We start from the raw sequence: 15,468 nt of genomic DNA on the forward strand, positions 1-15,468 counted from the left end.
CAGAATACATAGATAAGCGAATAAATCTTCATTTAGGGTTGAGGTAGCAGCAGCTGTCTACATTTCTTGACCATCTATGTTCTTCCAACATCCAATTGTCAGAATTTGATGCAATAAGTGATTAAAGAAACTTATCATGGGCCAGTTGTCCCCTGTCTCCACAATGTCCCCTTGTGCTCCTGGAATTGGAAGACTTCCTAATTCCTTAAAGTGAAAGGATGTGAATGATGCTTCTGCTCTCCCTGACCAGCACCTCGTGCTTTGCAGTGGAGAATCTGTCCTGAGACCCAAAAGATAGTGGCCTCCGCATTGTGCTGCCGGGGCAGCTGCTGTGTGCACTTGTCTGCAGCTGCAAACCTTCTGTCCTTCGTTGGTGCTTCCCTGGGTGCCCAGGTCTCTATTGTCATTGCTGCCTCTTTCTCCATTTGCTTCCAGCTTTCTCCAGGTAGAGAATAAGTATTTTTATTTACACAAATGACCTAAGTTGTTTTCTCTGTCTGGATTAAAATGTACATGCAAATGAGACATATGAGAAAAGTACTATCTTTTCCAGATATCACTGATGTTATATTGGATATTAGGTGAATACAAAACTCTTCAACCAAAGCCTTCATCCCTTTAGTTAAGTCCAGAGCAGCCTGTCTGGGTTACATGTATGTCTGAGCTCATGCAGCCAAATAAGAAACACACACACTTGGTTAAAATGTTTAAAGAGATGAAGGAGAAGGGAAGACAAGCCCTCTGCTTGGATATTATGAGAGGAGAAAACCAAGGCTCAAACATAGATTTTTTTTAAAGAATTGAATTGGACTCAGTGACATCAACAGGAGGTGTCTGGGGGTAAAGAGAATAGAAAGGGGAGAAAAAAATCAAGACAACTCAAATTTAAGTTAAAATAGAAAGGAAGGGGGTCCAAAGCGAGGAAGGAAAAGTGGAGGGGACCAAGAAACGGGAGAGAGAGACTCAGGGAGGAGAGGAACAAGAAAATGACATTTTGAGCAGCCTTGGAACTCTCTGTATAACTTCAGGAAGGGAGAGTTTGTAAAACCAGGTCCTACTGGTTTTGTTGTATGTCTTATGCATGATTTTTTAACACTAAAATAAAAACGTTTGGCAGACAGGATAGAATCAACATGGCAGTTTATTTATGTCCCTGTTCTCATGAACATCAGGGGGCTTTTGAGAAGCATTTGAGAACATTGGCAACTTTATGTTAATTCATGTTTGTTCTGCCCCTCCATGCTTTAATCTTTCTGTTACTCTCTCTCTGTTCTTCCTTACTCTCTCTCTGTTCTTCCTTACTCTCTCTCTGTTCTTCCTTACTCTCTCTCTGTTCTTCCTTACTTTCTCTCTGTTCTTCCTTACTCTCTCTCTGTTCTTCCTTACTCTCTCTCTGTTCTTCCTTATTCACCAAACCCATCCAAGGCATTCAGGCATATTAATTACTTCCTGAAATACGTGGCTCAAGTGTTTGTTCCGCCAGCAGTGGGATAGTAGCACGTCCACATTGTCCTTTGAGAATGAGAAGTCATTCTGGGGCGTCGCTCTTCCCACACTCCGGGCCCACACACACAGCCCCACTCCATCAAAGGAGCCCTGCTGCCTGCCCACCCACCCGGGGTGCTTTCTGGCTTGCAGTCCTCTTGGCAGATATGAGGCAACAATTGCTCCCGTTCTTCACCAGCCTTCTCCTTGTGGCTGTGCTGTTTCCAGGTAAAATGGAAAAGTGACCCAGGCATGGGTGCTAGAATCTCTCTGCAATGGTCATCCTGGGGTATGGGAGTTCAGGCTGGGCAGGAAGAGACAAAGTCCTGGGAGCACACATTCCTGGTGGAGCTTTGGGTCTCTGAACTGGGTTCATAAATGGCACTCTGAATTGGCTGATGGCACTTGCTTCCCAGGGGAGAGGGTCCCACCCCGACTCCATTTTCTTGTCCTTTTAACATTCCCCTTTCCCTTACAGAGAAGAATATTACATTTTAGGGAATCTTAACAACTGCATTAGTGACACTTGAAATAAATTCTCTGGCTGTGCTGGCTTTGAGGAGGTGCTCAGACTCACTGCTCAGGGCATACATTTCTTACACGTCATTCACCTTTTCCTCTCTCTACACACAGGTGCATACAACACATGTGCACAAATGTGCACACACATGGAACACTAGCATCCCTCCCAACTCCCCCACCCAGTCACCCACACTCACGCACCTGGTAGAGTGTAGATACCTCATGCTGATGGGTCTTCCAGGCGGAGGCCTCAGAGCATCCTCAGCCATGTGTTTCCACTTGCACAGGATTGTCCCAAGCCACACATGTTAACCACTCAGCCACTGAGGCTCTCAGAGAACTCTGGGAAGGAGCCACTGGGCAAGGCACAAACGGGTCTCAGCTGCTACACCACCCAGTGAAACGGGACCTCATAATACGGCGCATCCCCCCTTACCAAGGTGAGTCGGGGACCAACACGGCAAACAAGTGCATCCACTGGAGAGATGTAAAGGGAACAAATAGATGGGAAGGTGTCTGTGCTGGTCGGGGTGGGTGAGCAGTCATTGTTTGAGGAAGACATGGTGTGGGTGCGTTGGGCTGCCCTGCCAGTCAGGGAGGCCATGGGGTCTCACAGCTTCCCCTGGGGCTGGATCACTGAGGGCCTCGTGGAACATGGAAGTTTTGAGGGGCCAAAAGGCAAATTATCTGAGGCCACGTCTAATTGCTGACTTCCTCCAAGAACAGGAGCCAGAGGAGACACTGGTGGAAACGTGGCTTTCTACCGGGTTGCAACCCCATGCCGTTAGCTTTGGAGGTCGTTCCACCCCACAGGAATTTACTGAATACCTGCTAAGTGCCAGGTGTCCATTGCAGTCTGGAAAATGCTTCCCGAGGATAGGGGCAGAGAATAGACTGTATTGTCAGTCTACTCAGGCGAGGGGGTAGCAGGAAATTTCAAGGGACAATTGAGTCTCCAGCCACCCTTCTGGACTATTCCAGAAGGGCCAGGCTTCTGGTCAGCCCCCAAACCCCCGGACAGGACCAGTTACAAATCCAGAAGCGCCTGGAGGAGCCTGTAGTTTCCAAGATGCTTCTTTAACCCCAAGCTCATTGCTGATCGTAAGACAGGGAGAACTAGGTTAGCAGCTCAGTGAGCAAGAGTAAGAAAGACAGGAGGGTGTTGGCAAATTGCTGTGACGTCCAGCAAATAAAGTCCTGCCGAATTTGACACCTGCAGCATCCTACCCAACCTCCCATCCCTTTCTAATTGGCCCTCAGTTCCAAAGGACTCATTCATCTGGATCTCCTCCCAAGGGAAGGGAAAAAGAAAACTCGATTATTGCACAACAACTATAAACAGGTGCAATAGCAGGCAGGTGTTATTTAGTCTAACAGTATTCCTATAAGACAGGATTATTCCTTCCTTTGGTTAGAGGAGATTTAGCGGGGAAGAGCTATACACCTGGAGCTGATGTTTTAGTTTGGAACTTGACGCTATTAACTATGGACAGCTGTTTCATATCCATGCCACCCCACCCTGTCCCTCAGGGCTGAAATGACCACAGTTTGATTCTGGAGATGGTCTTAAGAAGCTAATGTTGGATTTTTTTTTTTTTCTTTTTAATGCAGAAGTTGCATCAGATTTAAAAATTGTCGACTGCAAGAGAAGTGAAGGCTTCTGTCAAGAATACTGTAATTACCTGGAAACGCAAGTAGGCTACTGCTCTAAAAAGAAAGACGCGTGCTGTTTACATTAAAACCGATGTCGCTGATAGAGAAACAAAGCGCTGCCACTTACCTGTTCTCCTGAGCCACGCTGTCCATTCAGGTGCAGGTTTTTTGCGGAAGTGTCTGAGCAGCGGGGAGCGGAGGTATTGCCACTTGTGCCAGACAAATATTTTCTTGTGGCAAAATATTTTCAAATATTTTCTTGTGGCAAAATAAATGACAAAAATGCTACCCGTGATCTTAAAGAAGACGACATAGCTTGACACGAACAGAATTTTCAAACTCACACAATTTGTGCTAGTAAATGTGGATATAATAAACTTTCATTGGAAAGAATTCAAATAATTTGTTATTTTATTTAAAAACCATTTTTGAACACCTACTTCTATTCTAGGTCTGTGCAATGGAGTCCATTCTGTTCTCAGTACTGTGGAATGTAGTCAGGATGTTAGGTGTGTGGTCAAACCCATTCTCCCTCAGCCCCATCAGCAACTACATGCAGGCCGGTTCCAAGCCCTGTTCTCTAGCAGCGGCTGAGAGTGTGCAGGCAAATGCCTTCCGGGGAGAAACTGGGAGCTGGGAGTTACGGCCTGTTCTCTTTGTGCTAAACCTGGAAGAATACCCACTGGAAGTCCTCTTGTGCCCCTTTAAAACTACCCGTTTGTTTTTCGTGGCCTTAGAAGACACAAAACGCAGAGCCCCATCTATGACCCGATGGTGCTGTGCATTTCCAGGCTTTTGGTGTCCTGAACAAAGAACTGGATGTGATACTCAAAGAGCAAAGCAAGCAGCAAAAGTGTGTGAAGCACAGTATTACACTGCCGGAGAGGGGAGAGTGGGCTGACTTCTGCCAAGTGGGATCAGCATGACTTCGGTGTACTTGGGTCTTTTTTTGTGTTTTTTTTTTCCTTCTGTTGGCAAGGCTGCTGTCTTTAGGCGGTGCTTGCCTTTTGATTGATAGGTGTGTTGCTTAGTTACTTTAGCCTCTGCGGGCTTGTGTGTTGTCTCCAGCCTATAATTTTAAGTACATGCATGATATGCAATCCATATGCATGCGCTTTAATGAGCTGATTATCATACGGGGTCCTGTTAAGGATACTTTTTCTCTTTAACGCGCATGCCTATCTCTGAAGAGCTGCCCCTTGCTGGTTTGGTCTGGATCTTGCTGGCCATGGGGTCCTTGCTCTCTTCTTTATCTTACTTTTTGTTTTGGCTGCTTCACTTCTGCCTCTTATATTGCTTCTTGCTCACCCACCCCTTCACCTTGCTTCTGTTTCTGCTTTTATTCGTTCTGCCCTTTATCCAACTTCCAGTTTCCTCTGCAATTCTCCTGCCTCACATTCACTTCCAGAGATAAGTGATTTAGGAGCCAGTCCCCCAGGTGGCAGCTATAAAACTATGCTTGATGTATTCTCCTTCTAGGGAGAAGTTGGAGACCTGGATGTTTTGCTGGAGCTAGTGGGGAGGAGCAGGCACAGTGCCTATCTATACCTCTGTTCAGGCTCCCACAGGTCTTCTGTTTACCCTGCCCCTTTGGCTCCCAGATGCAGACCCAGAAGTCAACCCTCAGGCAGCAGATGGGAAAATGGGTAGATAAAGCCCTTGCAGGTAGAAGCCGGGAGGTGGGCATTTGCCTGCCTGCTCTGGCCCGAGCCCAGGGAGACAGCTGCCAAAAGTGCTTGCAAATCTGTGTCCAACCATCTCTTTGGCATCTGTGGTTTAGGGAGACCTGCAGATGCCAGATCTATCAACCCCAAGCTGGGCGATTTAGGAGCCAAATCCCTGGGTGGGAAGCATAAAAGTCAGGGTACTATATGTGTGGTCCAAAGCCTTCAGTCTTCAGGGAGAATCTAGGAGTTGGGACTTCCTTACCGATTAATTGTAAGGTGCTATGCCTGGGATAGGGATTATGCTGGGAGTGTGTCTCAGCTCTTCCCACCTCTTTCACATGAATATTTTCTCAGTTGCTTGATGTGTAGTAGTCTTTCAACTAGTCTTTGGCTTTCTCTCAGCAAGAACTGATCTGTGTGTTGCTATTTCTTTGGTGTATCTGTGAAAGGAAGGAAAGGCTGGAGCCTCTGATTCCACCATCTTGCAGACGTCAGTCTGGCACATCCTTGATTACTGTGTAGTAGAGCATTTTTTCATTTGTTTATTGATCATTTTCTCTTCTGTAAAATTTAATAATTTATTGGGTTACACTTTATTTATTTATTTATTTATTTATTTATTTATTTATTTATTTTTGGATGGAGTTTCACTCTTATTGCCCAGGCTGGAGTGCAATGGCACTATTTCAGCTCACCGCAACCTCTGCCTCCTGGGTTCAAGCGATTCTCCTGCCTCAGCCTACCTAAGTAGCTGGGATTACAGGTGTGCACCACCACACCCAGCTAATTTTGTATTTCTAGTAGAGATGGGGTTTCTCCCTGTTGCCGGCTGGTCTTGAACTCCTGACCTCAGGTGATCCGCCCACCTCAGCCTCCCAAAGTGCTGGGATTACAGGCGTGAACCACTGTGCCCGGCCCGGTTACTACTTTATTCTTATCCATGTATATGTGCTCCTTTTATATCTAACCTTACATATTATTTCCTCCATCAATTCTCTTCCTTTTCTCTGGAATGCCTCCTGCTTAAACCCCAGTTATCCTTGAAATATCCTCTCATTATCTTTCAACCATAATTTTCATGCTTTTCCCTTTTGTTCTCTACTTTGCAGATATTTATTTTTATATCAGTTTCTCTTTCTGTAGAGCCCTTCTATTTTTTTTTTTTTTTTTTTTTTTTGCTATTTTTGGATTTTGAGGTTCAGTCATTAGATTTTTATTTATTTTTGAAGAGTCTTATATTTGCAAGTAGTCTTTCTTTCTCAACGTGTGACTTTCTCATGGGACCTAATTCTCATTTTGCTGACCATAGTTTCTCAAATCTCATTAGGAATACACATTGATTTTTTAAAAACTGTATTTTTCCATTGACATAGCACATATTCCAGTTCAGTTAAGTCTCTTCCAGTTTTTAAAAGTGCTGATTTCACTTCTGCTAGTTTTACACTGACTGCTAACATCTACTTGCTCACTCAGACCAGCTGTGGAGGATTGCTTTGGTAGGGTAGGCTTGAGAGGTGGCAAAGAATCAATGTGGGTAGAATCTGCTGTTTGTCTTAAAATTTTCTGTAGAGTATCTCTACTTAAAAGAAGTTTCATGGATATCTTTAATAAATACATAGGGAAGAAATAATGATATTTGCCTAACCTGTCCGTAAAATCTTCATCAGTGGTAATTACTTTAAACTCAAGTTAATTAATAATAAACTGCACAGCACAACACTTTGAGCTCATTATTCTCTTTGCAGCTTTCTTTAATTCCCATAAATTAAAAATTCCTGCAAATATTGTTATTTATGAAGTTGCTACAAAACTAATTGCAGTTTTTGCCATTGAAAATAATGGTCAAAACCACGATTAGTTTTGCACCAACCTAAATACAAGTATCTGGGTAACAATCAGGATCCCAGGGCTCAGCAAAGGAAAAAGCTAGGTACACAGAGCCCTTTACATGACACCTTTCCAGGCTTTTTTTCTGAACAAAGATGTTCCTTAATCAACTTACATACGGGCACACTCACACGGGGCTGACACCCAGCGATAATGAAAGTATGTGAAACTAGTACTTACATACAAAATCAGAAGCAGTGGTAATTTAAATAACCTCTTCGTAAAGAAATCTTAATATGTATGTAAGACATAAAATACTTATTCCCATTGTTTCAGTTATTCTGCTCAGAAATTATCCTAGGAAATAAAAAAAATTGAGAAACCTAAAAAACTCTAAAATATTCAAAATAGAGCACTGTATCAGCAAAGTATAATACATCTACTCAGAGATATTACATATTCCTTAGGTATCATAAATATAACACAGTGAAAAACCATTAAAATGCATAACATTTTCAAAATACGTATCTGTCCTAAAAATTATGATACCAATGTTCACATATTCGATATAAAATTAACTGTGAGAAGTATGTTCAAAAACAATAAAGCTTCTAATGTTAAAATTGTTGGCGATTTTTAGACATTTATACCTTTAAAAATACCACCAAGTTATTGAATTACTCTTAAAATTTAAATATACATTTGTAAGAACAAAATTAATGTGCCTAAAAATAAGTATATATGTGTTTACAAATATATCCCTTAATTATAGGCAAAGACATTCTGTTGTAGACTTAAGTTGCACCCAGAAACTCACAGATTTAACATAAGAAAGCACTTCCTGGGCAGTAAGATGATAAGACTCCTTGTTTGTATAGTGGTGAGTAAAAAATAAATAAAAAATTTTTAAAAAGATGATATGACATTAAAGCATATTACCCAGAGAGATTTTGGAGCCTATCTGGGATTCATAAAAGAGAGGTAGAAACTGATTTTATTTGCCTCTCATTCTTTGGTATTATAATATTTGCAGTGCTGGGTTGGGAACAAGGGGAGGGAGAGCATTAGGATAAATACCTAATGCATGCGGGGTTAGAACATAGATGACAGGTTGATAGGTGCAGCAAACCACCATGGCACGTGCATATCTATGTAACAAACTTGCACGTTCTGCACATGTATCCCAGAATTTAAAGTAAAATAAAATAAAAATAAATAAAAATTACAGTCATTAAAAAAAATAATTTGCCATCCTGCTTGGAGACAACTGAATAAATATAACGGGTTCTCAAGGTCAGTCCTGAGTCATCAATTCCATTAGTTATGCATTCTTTGTTCTTCTCACGGCAGCTTTTTAGTACAGGCCCCGGAGCCCTGCTGACGTTTTATGGCCACCAGCTGTACCGCAGTGGGAAGAGGTCCTTAGACAGGTGCTTGCTGGAGGCTGTCTCAGAACCCACTGCAGCACACCTGACTGCCTTGTATTCCGCTCTGCACACCCACCTTCCGCCCAGTGTCTTTCCCTCCCCTGCACCCCAGTAGCCTTCCCTGGGATGTGATCCTTCTGACTCATCCATTGCCCAGAGCGTCTCTGTCATCAGGAAACCTGTCTTCTCCTCAATGCCTGAGGTCTGCAGGGCAAGGGACCGGTGGGCAGGCTCAGTCAATTCTACCCCATTGCACCTCGCATGACATAAATAACGGTCACTTCTAATCTTTGCTTCCTGTCCCTACATGTGGTGGTCACTGCAACCCTGCAGGGTTGACCTGCTCTCACCTGGCTTATTCTTACCTCTTTGGGTCATGGAAAATGACCTTCTGCACCCAGGGAATCTCCCTTAGTTGATAAGACCAAAATGGAAACAAATAATAAGACCAAAATGGAAAGTTAGTCTGCCTTCATAAAGAGAGATTAAATTCATTAACACAAACCCTGCCTCTTTCTTGAAAGACCAAAAAAAAAAAAAAAAAAAAAAATCTCTGGACAAGAGGAGTAACATTAGCATTGTCCATGAGGATAAACAAGTGGGGAGAATCCCCAGCTAGCTTTTTCATCATCCCGAAAGGAGACACCAGTAAGCAGCCACTGGATTTGCCAGCTGTACACATTTCATATATATTAAATTATACAATATGTGGTATTTTGTGCCTAGCCTATTTTACTTAATCTGAGATTTTCAAGGTTCCTCCATATTGGAGAATGTGGCAGTACTTCTTTTCCTTTTGTGACCAAATAATATTGCATTGTATGGACGTGCCACACTTTGCTTATGCATTCATCAACTGATGCACATTTGCATTGCTTCCACCATTGACAGTTGTGACTAATTCTACTATGAACACTACACTCATGTACAAGCTGTTGTTTGAACACCTATTTTCACTGCTTGTATGTATACACCTAGGAGTCGAATTGCTACGCCATATTGGGAACTCATGTTGTTTAACTTCCTGAGGAAATGCCAGACTTTTCCACAGCAGCTGCACCACTGTACATTCCCACCAGCAACATATGAAGGTTACAATTGCTCCACATCCTCACCAACGCTTGCTGTTTTCGGAAATTTTGTTTTGTTTTGTTTCGTTTTGAGACGGAGTCTCGCTCTGTCGCCCAGGCTAGAGTGCAGTGGCGCCATCTCGGCTCACTGCAACTTCCGCCTCCGGGGTTCAAGCGATTCTCCTGCCTCAGTCTCCCGAGTATCTGGGACTACAGGTGCCTACCACCACGCCCGGCTAATTGCCTCGCTAAGTTTTGTATTTTTAGTAGAGACAGGGTTTCACCATATTGGATATGCTGGTCTGGAACTCCTGACCTTGTGATCCGCCCACCTTGGCCTCTCAAAGTGCTGGGATTACAGGTGTGAGCCACTGCTTCTGAAGTTTTATTTTTTTTTTATGACCATCCTAGTAGATGTGAAGTGATATCTCATTGTGGTTTTGATTTGCATTTTTCTAATGACTAATGACATTGAGCATCTTTCGTGTGCTTGCTGGCCATTTGAATTTCTTCTTTGGAAAAATCTATTTAAGTCCTTCGTCCATTTTTAAATGTGTTGTTTGCCTTTTTGTTGTTGAATTGTATCAAGATTTTTTAAAATATAAAAACATTTTTTCTACTTTCAAGTGTTTGCAAACCCAAATGTATTTTTCCTCTCTTCTCCTTACACTCTTCTTTTCCATTCCTGAGTATGATGCGCATCAGAATAATTATCTTGTATGTAGAGACAAATTGAACTCCATTTCCTTTCAACTCTGCAATTAGATGAACCTATGAGCCTATGACCAGATATTAACAAAATTAGCCAATAAGGTTGATTTTCTATTTTGATTCATTTGAAATGATATGCCTTATTCTTCAGAATTATCCACGAAATAGTTCCTTGGGGATTTGCTTTCTGGATCTGTGATTTGGAAATTGATTCAAGTCTGGAGGAGAAGGTATGTGATAAAATTTGATATTATTAATTTATTTCTCCCCCACATGAGTTTATTTTCCAACATAGTCTATTGTTTCCAAACTATACAGAAATTTTCTAAACTATAATTTCACAATGATTTGATTAGTGACTGTACGGCTAGAAAAAATATGCCATCCAGCTTTACCTTGGATCCTTTCCAAATAAGGTGTAGTATAAATAGAAAGAATGAATATAAAGTATAAAATATGCATTTTATTGTTTTATCTATAAGTCATCTTAGTGACTTTTAAAAAATGACTCAAATTTTTGAATATACACACTCAGTGTTTTTATCAAACAATTATTCATGTATCGTACAGCCACTTTGTCCATGCACAGGATACATTCAGAGTTATCATTATTCCTTGGGATCCTTGAAGTTAGGGTATCATTTTGGTGTGGAAGCCAATTTCCCTAAGGGGCAAATGAAACTGCTTTTCTTTTTTTTTTTAAATGAGTGATTTCAGAGATATCTTCAGAACAAATGCTCCACAGAGAAAGAATTTCACATTTTAATCAATTTTTTAATGTACTGAGCTGGACCCTCACAAATATTCATAACTATTTTACAATTACTTAGTACATGGCTAACATTTAAGGTAACCTTTTTTTTTTTTTTTTTTTTTGGCAGAGGGTCAAAAGCAGCTTGGAGTGCCCAATTTCCCCTAAAGTCCTAACTTCAAAGGTGCTTTTGCAAGGTACAGAAAGGTCTGTGAATCACAGAACCCCTGCCAGGGCACGTTGTCCTGCTTAATCTCTCCAGAGATGGAAAGTTCAAAATGAACACCTAGCCTCTGCCTCTTTGGCATGCTCGCACTGTTCACCCATGCAGAAAGTCCAAGGCCACTGCTTGATGTCTCTTTTTCGAAATCCATGTTTAGGTAAGATTCATGGTGAGATATGGTTGTTGTACAGAGGTTAAAGAAGGCAGAAGACAGCTTGCAGAAACATGATGAAGATGCTCTGAAGAATAACAAAGCTCTGCAAGATATTCATATAGGCAAGGCCAGAATAATATCTAGAGTCTGTTATTGCCTACATAAAAATGGGGTGTGGATTCATCTCTGCTTCTGTATATGTGGGACACCTCTGGAAGGATGAATAAGAAGCTAATAGCAATTGTTATGAAGCCCAGGGGGATAGAAGACATCCTTTTCACTTTCCCCTTATGCTTAAGAGAATTTTAAGGAAAATAAATCTAAGTGACCCTGGGACTAAAATCAAATAGGGGCAAAATGCGCAGCTTCATCAACTGTGTGTTTTAATACCACACGTTACATAAACCCACACAAAAAATCGTGTCCTTGCAGACTCTGTTTTCACAACCCCGGGCATCCAGCCCAGGATGACACAGCCCTGCAGTCCCCAGGGACTCTCTGCATTCCTCACTAGACTGTCACCTCCAACAGGGGATAACTTCATCAAAGAGAGAAGACCCTGTCCTCTTCCCCCAGAGTAGACAACATCCTGGCTTTTCACAAATAGATGAATTTTGCCAAATTTGTGGAATAATGTGGTACATTGTCTCTGTTTTTTTTTTTTTCTTTCAGCATAGCGTTTGTGAGGTTCATTCACGTTGTTGTACGCATCTTCTTGTTTTTCTATTCTTGTTGTGGTGTGGAAATACATTATGTGTTTTATTGTTGTCATAATACACTATTTGGTTGCATTCTCTTGGCTGCAAGGAACTGTGCTACAGTGAACGTTCATGCACATGTCTCCTGATGCACATGGGCCTATGTTTCTGTTGGTAGGTGGGAGTCATGTTGCTGGGAAATAAGCTATTTATCGGCTTAACTGTGGTGGACACCGCAGCTTTCTGAAGGCAGAAAATACATCTTTACACAACCATGTCTCTAGCACCTAGCACAGCGCTTGGCACTCAGTAGCCACACCTCAATGTTGGTTCACTTTCCTCTTCAACATCCGTATATGGAATTCTTGGTAGATCCCTGCTTCTCTGAATATCAGGAAGCCAGTCTATTTTTAGGCAGAAAGGGAAGAGTAGTCAGTAACCTCTGCCCACAGCCTTACTCAGTAGAGCAGATAAATATGCTCATTCTGATCAGTATTCCCAAAAACCTATAAATGTCCCACTTTGTGTCTTCTCCGCTCGATTTCATTCTGTCATTCATCATATTTGCTCTCCTTCACGAGAGGGCAGGGAGGTTCAACGACCTTAAAACATGAAGGTCTTTTTTCTATTTGCTGTTCTCTTCTGTTTGGTCCAAACAAACTCAGGTAAATGTCTCCTAGTTAGCCCTGGGGAAGGTCGTGCAGGAATTCCATTTATGTGTGTGTCTGTGTGGACAGCGTGGAGGTGTGTCTGTATGTGGTTAGTGAGTGCAGGTGGGCCACAGGGGGGCTCAGCCTTGGACAATTTTGGTCTCCCCTGTGAAGTTATTTTTAAAAGCTAAATAAGTGTTACAAGGATCTTGACACAAGACAAATGGGTATGTTTGCTGTGATACAAGTGAGAAGCACTCACTGCAGTCTGAGAAAAGTTTTCAGAAGGAAGTTACAGTCATACAAATGTCAGAGCTGGAAGGGAATCAGAGATCATCTATAGCAGCCGCATAGTCTACAAAAAGAAAACCAAAGTCCAGAGAAAGTGTTAATTTACCACTGTGCAATGAATAATTATGGGCATAGTAGGTCTTCAAACTTATAATAGTCCCCCTGCTTGCTCATATACCTCATTTTACAGATGGGCAAGCTGAAGTGTAACCAGTTAAATGAGTTGTCTAGGGAGACATAATGAGATATTGGAAGACGTAAGACCAGAATCCAGGTCTCCACGCTTCCAGGCTGGGGCCTCTTCTGTCTTGACTAAAGATGGACCCCCCACTTTCTTCACTTTGCTCTCTGCTCCAGGCTGTGACAGGGCTGCAGTGATACAGACTCAGAGATTAGACCCCGTTTGGAGGTTGGATGTTGTGCAAGAGTGTTTTCATAATCACGCAAGACCAACACTGTGTTGTTGTTGTTGTTGTTGTTGCTGCTGCCGCTGCTGTTTAAAGTCATTGCACGTGGCATTTCAGATCTGACATAAGTAAGATCTTTCTTTCAACCATCTCTTGCACAATGTCCTGTTGTTATAAAAAAATTCAGGTAGTCATTCATGACTTACAAGCCCACAAGTCCTGGTGAGGAGAGAGGTTTTATTTCCTCCTTTTCATTGTAGGACATAAAACTAAAAATTGGGCCATAAGCTGAGAATGGGTTAATACTTCTAATTTCCTTAGAGACCAAGACCTGTCCCATTCTGGACCACTTCTGTTTTCCAAAACTCCCTTTGCTTCCTTCTAGTGCACATCTCTCACCAGGAGGCTCGAGGCCCCCTGATTTAAGAGCTTCATGGGCTTTTTAGGGCCTAGATGGGCCAGGTGAGCATGCATACAACACACCCTGTCATCCTCCTGGCAACATATCAGATATAAATTATCGTTCGTGTTTTAAAGCTAAGAAGCCAAAGTTCGGTTACATTGGGACTTGTCCAAAAGTACTTAGCATTGTCAGAATACAGTAATCCTTGGCTGTGGGCTGGGGTCATCTCCTATTCTCTGCACTATATGAGTTAAATGTCAACTCTCTTCTGTTCTATCCATAGGGGATGTTCCACCGGGAATTAGAAATACCATCTGCCTTATGCAGCAAGGGACCTGCAGACTTTTTTTCTGCCATTCTGGTGAGAAAAAGCGTGACATTTGCTCTGATCCCTGGAATAGGTGTTGCGTATCAAATACAGATGAAGAAGGAAAAGAGAAGCCAAAGACAGATGGCAGATCTGGAATCTAAAATATAAGCTCCTGGAAGGCAGGGATCTTGAAGTATCCCAAAGGCTTAAAGGAATGTGTGGCTTGTAGTAGGTGTTCAATAAATATTTGTTGAATGAATTTAGTACCAAAGGTGAAGAGCTGATAAAATAATTTTTTTTAACTTCCTTACTTCTCCATGTACTGCCTTTTCTTTTCTTTTTTTTTTTTTTTTTTTGAGACGGAGTCTCGCTCTGTCACCAGGCTGTAGTGCAGTGGCCGGATCTCAGCTCACTGCAAGCTCCGCCTCCCGGATTCACGCCATTCTCCTGCCTCAGCCTCCCAAGTACTGCCTTTTCAAAGGGGTTTCAGAATTTCGTGATATTCCACTTTCCTTTCCCAGTCAAGGGAATATCTCTTAATTACCTGGAGATGGTAATAGACCAGAAACCAAGCTCCAAACTGATTTTCAGAGGGACATAAATGCAACCAGTCTGCTGCTCTGTTTTCCATCTGATGACATCTTTCTTACCACACCCAGCACTAGACTTCTGCTTATTCACCCAACTGGTAATACACCTTATCCCTTTTCCCTTTATGCCTCCTCAAGCAGTAACACCAATAGGTCACATTTTGTTGGGATTGTATTGTTTTCAAGCATTTACTCTTAGGCTATTTCAATTGATTAATACAACAAACTGATAGTGTGTATAATAAGGTGCAAGCAGGTCCATTTTAGGAATGAAAGAAAAATGAAACTCATCAGGTGAAGCACATTTCCTCCAGGCTAGCAATTCATAAATGGCGTTCTCGGTGTGCCTATCAGCCAGCATTCATTCTTCTATGTTCCTTCTAAAAAACATATTTCTGTGCAATTGGAGCAAGGCAGGGCCCCTGCTCATGGAGATTCCAGAATGCTTAGCTGCCTTTTGCCTTTCTCTGGATCCTGCTTGAATTTGTTGAATACTAATTCCAAGTGTAGTGAATACTAATTACAGGTAAGGAATGTAAAACATAATAAAAACAAACGTGCTGAGAGGTAGAGACCACATGCCAAGCTTTCTCCCGACTGACAGGGGGCTTGGGAAGATGCTCTGTGTC

General features: G+C 42.2%; 1 pseudogene; it reads left to right on the top strand.

Annotated features, from left to right (window-relative positions):
- Positions 1–1,652: 1,652 nt before the first annotated feature.
- Positions 1,653–14,417, top strand: LOC104675520 (annotated as a pseudogene).
- Positions 14,418–15,468: the final 1,051 nt, after the last annotated feature.

Source organism: Rhinopithecus roxellana, chromosome 9 (assembly GCF_007565055.1).
Source record: "Rhinopithecus roxellana isolate Shanxi Qingling chromosome 9, ASM756505v1, whole genome shotgun sequence".
NCBI lineage: Eukaryota > Metazoa > Chordata > Mammalia > Primates > Cercopithecidae > Rhinopithecus > Rhinopithecus roxellana.